The sequence below is a fragment of the Cibotium barometz genome, chromosome 8 (assembly GCF_041138505.1).
Source record: "Cibotium barometz isolate CiBa-2024 chromosome 8, ASM4113850v1, whole genome shotgun sequence".
Lineage (NCBI taxonomy): Eukaryota > Viridiplantae > Streptophyta > Polypodiopsida > Cyatheales > Cibotiaceae > Cibotium > Cibotium barometz.
This window is the reverse complement of record NC_141053.1, coordinates 36,299,233-36,306,930: the sequence shown is the minus strand read 5'-3', so window position 1 is coordinate 36,306,930 and position 7,698 is coordinate 36,299,233.

Below are 7,698 nucleotides of genomic sequence, written 5' to 3'. Positions count from 1 at the left end.
AATAGCTTGATTCTCTCTATATTCTTTTGAATCAAGAACGAGAGCATCGGGACAACTTTCAAAGAAAGATTGAACGACATCTGTCTAGAATAAACAAATATATTAAGAAGAAAGTTAAAACTGTAGAAGCATCTGACATGCATAGCCCTACCAATGACATCGTATCCAAGGTGTCTATTGTCAAGTGTTTCAAGTGTAAGATGTTGGGACATTATGTTAAATCTTGCCCAACTAGAAAGAAGAACCAAATTGCACCAAAGGACATGCTTGACACCGAAGAGGTTAACGCACTCGACACATTAACCAAAGGTGGAGGTATGTGTTAAAAAAAAATATTTATTGTATACAATTTCTTGTTTGCTTTTGTATCTGTTTTCTGAATATTCTTTCCTTCTAGACCTAGTTAGAAAACTTTAGCTCTTGAAAAGAATTTTAGATACTGTGACCTAACTAGAAAGATCGAGACAAGATTAGCAAAAGTTATCTTCAAGATCTAGTTGCCCAAATTCAAGTAAAAATGATTATTGCTAGACATTTCATAGAAGAATAAGACCAATTTGAAGATTCAAGAACCAAGCAAGTTTCTCCAGTCTTTGATTCAAGTTATCAATTGCTTCACCATCGAATTTAGTGATTGATGAGAAAAGTAAAGAAATAGCTCTCAAGTGACTATAAACCAAGCTTAAGTTGTATACCAATCACAATTACGAAGTTTATACCAATTCAAGTAAAGTTTTGTTTAAATTTTCAAGTGTTCTAGTTGAAGATCTATCAAAGTACAAGATTCTTTCTAGACCAAGAATTGCTCTAAGTCAAAGATATATTCAACCACAAGATTTAAATCCCTTAAGAACAAGATTTATTCAAGAATTATAATTATGATTAATTAAAGACTAATCTCTCAATTTTCGTCCATTCAAGTATTTTTAATCTAAGCCAAGATTCATTACTAGTATATCAAGTTCTTGCTATCAACTAGGGCGCAAGATGTCTATCTTTCTTCAAGTTCTGATTTCAAGTTTAAGATTAAGCTTAAGATCAAGATCCCCTTTAGATTTCATTGTTTACAAGTAAGATTCACAAATTCAAGAATTATAAACCTATTCAAAGATTATAATTTTTAAATTTAGTTAGACAATTACAAGATTAAGATTAAGATAAAAAACAAATCTCGAGAATTTAGTCAGACAATTACAAGATTAAGATCAAGAACAAATCCCCAGAATTCATCAAGTTATTGACAGTAATGTAAGTGATTATTTTTCAATCTTAAGTTGATAAGAATTTCCATTTCGACCTAATTCATTTTTGGAATAAGACTTGTAGTCTAATTTTGAGGATAGAGAAAAGTTATGTCAGAATGAAAGTTTCAGAGGGAATTAGCTACTCCGTCTCAAACTTCTATTCTTAAGGTAGTGTCGTGTGGAATTAATCTATGGTATGGGACATTAGATTGGTTTTACATGGCTACACCAGACGTATCTATGTCTTCTATCTTTCACCAGCGAGTGTTTGTATGTGGAAGGTACCTCTGTGGAATGGGACACTTAGATCCATTTCACATGCGTTCACTTGTTTGGTTTTATTTTCAGAAATTGTTTGATGTGATGATCTTGTCCTCCACTTGTGCCATGAAGCCATCCACTCATTGATTGCGCAACTGAGGACAGTTGATTCCCAATGGTTGATTCCCAATGGGGGGGACTTTTATGATCCATGTTAATCAAATATCTTTTGACATTCAAAAAAACCATCCTCAAGAAGATGCAAAATGGATGCCCGAGAAATTTTTCCAAGCTTATCCTGAGATCCTTCGTTCTTTTCAAACCCTGAGGGCAATTGCAAGGGCAATTGCAAACTCAAGCAAGAGGGATGTTATGAGAATATATTTAAAGTCCTCTTTAAGAATATTATTTTTTCCATCTTGAGTAATTTGGGGACGCCTAGTTTACTCTTGCATCGTGCCGGCTAGGTTAATATCGTGGGTGACACCACTATAAATATTAATACGTGCGGTATATGACGTATGCTTGGGGCCATCTATGATTATTTCAGTTAGGTTTGTGCGGCAGGGTGATTCCTGGGGTACATACGCCTGGTAGTCATGAGTTGGTTATGGTTTGTGCCTGTTTAATAATTGTGGGATTAATTTAATTATTAATTGGGCTTATATTTTCAGGAGAAGAAGATTACGAGGATTGATGAATAATGTCGAGGAGAATGTTTCTTATGTGCATCACATTTATTTTTACAAGCGTAGTTTATAACCTTAGTAGTTGATTTTTCCATTTTGATACATTGGAAAAAATACATTTATGATGTTGACTTTATTAAAGCCTAAAGGCTTTACCCTAGCCCATATTTTTGGGACACTCTATTTTTGTTGTGGAAGAGTGTAGTGCTCTCAAAAAGCACACTTTGTATATTTTTGGGGGCTATGGCCTATTTTTGCAAGGAAGCTAATAAAAATACCCTTGTGTGGGGGAAGGCCACGCACAAGGGGGGGGGAAGATTGCACCCAACCTTGTATTGATTGTGTTGATGGTGATGTTTTTCTTTCTCTTGCCTTATGTTTTGTTTTATGATTTAATTTTCAATTTAATTCAAGTAGTTGTTTTAATATTTGATATAATTTATGAGTTTTTGATTATTCTCTTCAAGAAGATTAAAGGGTCCCGTTTCACCTTTCTTTTTCCTATGACCTATCTTATGCCTTCAATTATAATAATATTTTTATAATTAGAGTGAAAAGTTTATCTCAAACAACAATCTTCATTCTTGCCCCTTACATTCTAGGGCCATTGAAAACTCTTATAAGTTTACCTTCATCTTTAACACTAAAAAGTCTCTTGTTAGGAGTCAATGGTGAGCATCATCCATGATGTCATTTATATGATATCACGTGTGATATAAGCACTTTGAAAAAGTATCATCAATTGAAAGAGAACACATCTAGTAGCTACTTATGATATAATTTTCAAGATGTCAAGTAGAAGGTTAGGCACTATGTCCTTAGTTATATATAATGTGAACATATGATGGGAATAATAATGTTTATTGGTTTAAACCTTTATTGATATTTATTTTTCAGTGTGAAAATGATTTTTTATTTTGGTAAAGGTATAATATTTTTTTAAAGAGATTTTAACCCAAGCACAAGGGAAGCGGGCCCTCCCTACCCCCTTGCTACATGTTGTTCCCGGCCACATTGAGCAAGGCCCAAGCTCACGACCAAGCACGACTAGCACTATGACTCTGCCATTTCGATACACAAAGGTCTTCCAACATGCCTACTACTCAATACATGACAAGAGACACTAATGGTATATTCTATCTTATTATTGATAGTATGTGATTTTAATGATATTAAATTTCATTAGTTTATAATATTTATCATAATTAATTAATAACACACACATAATTTAAATTAAGATTAATAATTTATATAATATTAGGAGATAATTGAATATGTGTGCACAATCAATGAGATAATTGTGTATGTGTGTATAATCAATAATATAATTACCTATTAATATAATATGCATTATTAATATTACATGCAGTGATGCATGTGTGTGTACATACGTGTGTGTGTGTGTGTACACACACATACATATGTATCACAATATATATTACTATAACAAAAGAAACTTTTCTTTACAATGGGCCTTCTTAGTTTTCTTGTGTGTGTGAGAGCTCTCTCTCTCTCTCTCTCTCTCTCTCTCTCTCTCTCTCTCTCTCTCTCTCTCCATTAAGGTGATTGAAGATCTACATTCAATCCCATAGCCATGGAACTCTCTGGTGTGACAACGGGGAGAGGTTGCCAAAGACATGCTACCGTACCCACATGGGAAGTTGCTTCCTGTTGAGGCAAAGTACCCACCAACATGTTTTGAAAAATGCAAGGTAAGCTCCTCCATTTTCAAGAACTTATGCCAAGACCACCTTCGCTTGATGGGCATGAACATCGATCGATGTGGATTTACCAAGGTGTGGCCACATACTATTCCCACATAGGATTGTTTAAGAGATAGGGCTTCCGCTGTCACACTTGGGCTGCAGTCCCATATGATATTTGGCTTTATAGAACCTGCTGCCATCTAGCTCTAGTGCATTCTAGATTATTAGCAAGCATATCTTCCATGTATTTATTTAGCAAGTGGACTTTGGCCGTGTCGAGGGGTTGTGGTTGAGAATCTTGAGGTAGTTTTCCTAGAAGATGATGTCCCTCCCATCATGGAGTTGCTACTCATGGGGATGGGCAAGGACAAGCGTGGGTCCTTCCCTTCATTGAGGTCGAAGCCCTTCTTGGAATGGTTTGATGATCCGGGGCTCATGGATATCAGTGAATGAGATGGTTAAGGTGAGGGAGAAGCCCAAGAATGAGGGAGTCAAATGTGGATGTAACCGAAACCCATGGATGATGATGCTGGATGACTAGCAGGCTCTTCATGTGTGGTTTTCTTCATTGAGGTCGGAGCCTTTCTTGGAATGGTTTGATGATCTGGGGCTCATGGATATCGGTGATGAGATGGCCAAGGTGAGGGAGAATCCCAAGAATGATCGAGTTGAATATGGATGTAACGGGAATCCATGGATGATGATGTTAGAGGACTAGCGGGAGGGGTTAAAAATGGAGTGTTAGGTCTGGGTGTGGTGTCTAGGCTGCCTAGTATCAGCTTTGGGTCCTTCTCCTTTGGATGGAGTGTTAGGTCTGGGTGTGGTGTATAGGCTGTCTAGTATTAGCTTTGGGTCCTTCTCCATTGGATTTTCTTTGTGATCCATGTTGCCAGAGGAGCCTTTGTTTTGTCATCCAGGTTGCCTTTCATGGATCTTCATCCCTTGAAGACTTGTCCTCATCCTTCTTCAACATCATTAGTCTTGTGCCTCTTTAAAAATGGCATTGTCCTCTTGTGCCTCGTCATTGGGAGGCCTTTTAGGTGCACCACATGAATTGTTTGAATGGTGGCATCTCTGTTTGTGAGGGCATGCTCGTGAGGGCAGATATTTGATATAGTCAGAGGATGCCCTTTGGGTTGTATTGGTTATTGGGGGTCTCTTGGGGGTATGTAGCAAGATGCAGTGGGTCACAACTCTCAAAGGATGCCCTTTGGGTTGTATTGGCAGCTATGGGCATGCAGTAAAGCTATCATAGGTTGACTCCTTGTCAAATGAGGGTCTTCATGGCTACCAAGGCAAAGTGGATCTTTCATTAGGGTAGTTGAGGCCAAGGGGTGTCCTGAGTTTGACGAAGTGGATCTTCCCCACATGTAGAGTTGACAAACAAGTTGCACCATGTGGTGAGTTTGGACATTATCGGGTGGTATTCGATGGAGTAGAGTAGCATGGTCTTCAGGAAGGAGATGGATTGGTTATAGAAGAAGAATGGTGGCATGGGTCAATTTTTGCAAGGTGTTAATAATGCAAGCAAGGATGATGGTAGAGAAGGTGTCTGGGAGCTTCACCTAAAAATATGTAAGTGTAGCATATGAGTTTATTAGGAGGGGTATATTAATTTAAAAAAGTTATAGAATTACATTTATAGGAGGGGATTCTAACCAATTTTGAAAAAGTTACAAAATTACAGTTATAGGAGGGGGTTTTAACCAATTTTGAAAAAAAAAACCGCAAGTTAATGAAGTAAAAGAAATCATTTTCTTCACAAAAGTATGTAAGCATAAGGGGTTTTTTAAATACTCCTTGAACGCATGTGCTGATTTCTTCATAGTGCACATCCCGAGAGAAGGTGGGGGTGGAAAAAGATGTTAAATTGAAGTAGGTAGAGGGAAAAGGCATGGTTAATGAGGGTTAAAGTATCCACGGGGAATAAAAAATCTTTCAGCAAGGTGTCGAGGTTAAGACATGAGCATATCCACTAGCTTCTTCTAGTTGCATTCCCTTCCAAGGGGCTATCTGCTATTAAAACCTCCATAACCATAGCTTCAAGCTTTGCAAAATAAACAAGAAGAAGATAAATATAGCAAACTATGCATGACAAAGAGAGTGGGTTCAATCTCCCCCCATGCGTGAGTGAGCACGCTTCCTCATGCATGTATTTATGTATTAGCAAAAGGCAAGTACTCAAAAATAGCTTGATATATTCCACCTTGGGCCATTAATATCAAAAGTAACTTGGTCCCCAAGCTTGGCTATTTACATTCAAATTGTAGCAAATTAATTAAATAAAACTATGGGCGGGCGACCATCGGCACACACCAAAATCCGGCAACCATGCATCAGCCTAAATCCATCGCACCCACGCTACTCGGTGCACTGATCTACTCACCAAAAACACAAGACACATTAAATCTCACTTATCCGTCCAACCAACACGATGCGACCACTGCTCCATGCTCTTGCGCATAGCCAATCATGACCATGTGGCAAATGAGTGTACCATAACTCACATAAAATATCAAATAATTCCACTATTCTCATTTCCATAACATACCATGGGGTTAAAAAGAAACTATCCTCAGTTGTGTAAAATAAACAAAAGCAAGGGTGGCCAACCTCATGCTAACATGCTGCCTCAGTTGGTGAATTGACACTAAATCAACGTGCTGCCTCAATCGGCTGTTATGGGCTACCACTCCTCCAAGAAGAAACTCTATGCATTCACCTTTGGAAGCAGCAATAGAACACAACTGCGTAGGGAACTTACCAATGCTTCGAGCTCGTGTCCCTTGAGGTCTCCAAGCTCACTTGAGAAGCTCCAATCCTCCAAGCTTCACCTCCACACTGTCACCGTAGAGTCGCTCACTCTCTCTCACTTCTCCACACAAGCATACAAGCATACAAGTATAGAAAAGGCGCACATGCTAGAGTACTCTCTCTCTCTCTCTCTCTCTCTCTCTCTCTCTCTCTCTCTCTCTCTCTACAAAAGCAAGAACTCTCATAGCACAAAGGGAGATTGTGTCCATTCATTATTATGAGAAAATACCTTATATACAATTGGCCCTTATTCACACTTGGGCACTCAAAACTTACTAACTAAGGCCTTGGGTGGCCAATATCTCATAATGTACAACTTTTATAATGCCTTTGCATGACACTTATTAGTGTCCTCAATTGGAGGAGCATATTTGTTAGTCCAAAATGGGATTAACATCCCCCCTACCTGATGTAGGTTCTGTCCTCAGAACCTGTCATCACCGAGGTTTAAAGACTTGGTCGCTGAACTTGTGACGATAGAAGTTCCAGCGTGACTGAAGCTTTTTCAGGGTTCTTCTGAATGTAGAGTGTGATCTTCAGAACCCGGTGTCAACCATATCTTCAAATGTTGCATGTATGTATGTGGGTAGACACCTTAGGCAATGATAATATAGCATCACGCCTCTATCACTAGGTCCTTGATTCATGTCTAATTGTAGTTGATCAGCATCATATCTCTCTTTAGGTTGATCTATGAGGACCACGATCAATTTTAGAAATCGGACACTAGCGACAATGGCAGGGTCCGGGATGCGACGCCATGCAAGTATCCAAGTCAGCAATTGCTTCCTTTGTTGTCCTACATCTGTAAATGTTGCTAGCAAGAATAAAGGAAAGTTGTAGCAGACATGTGAACCCCTCTGCTTAGCCTCTTGGAATTCCAATGGTGTCCATCTTCTTTTTATTGGCATATACAAAGGGTCCACTCTCTGTGTTGGCAGGGCACACATATATTGATGACTATATTTTGGAGTAGTCAAATAC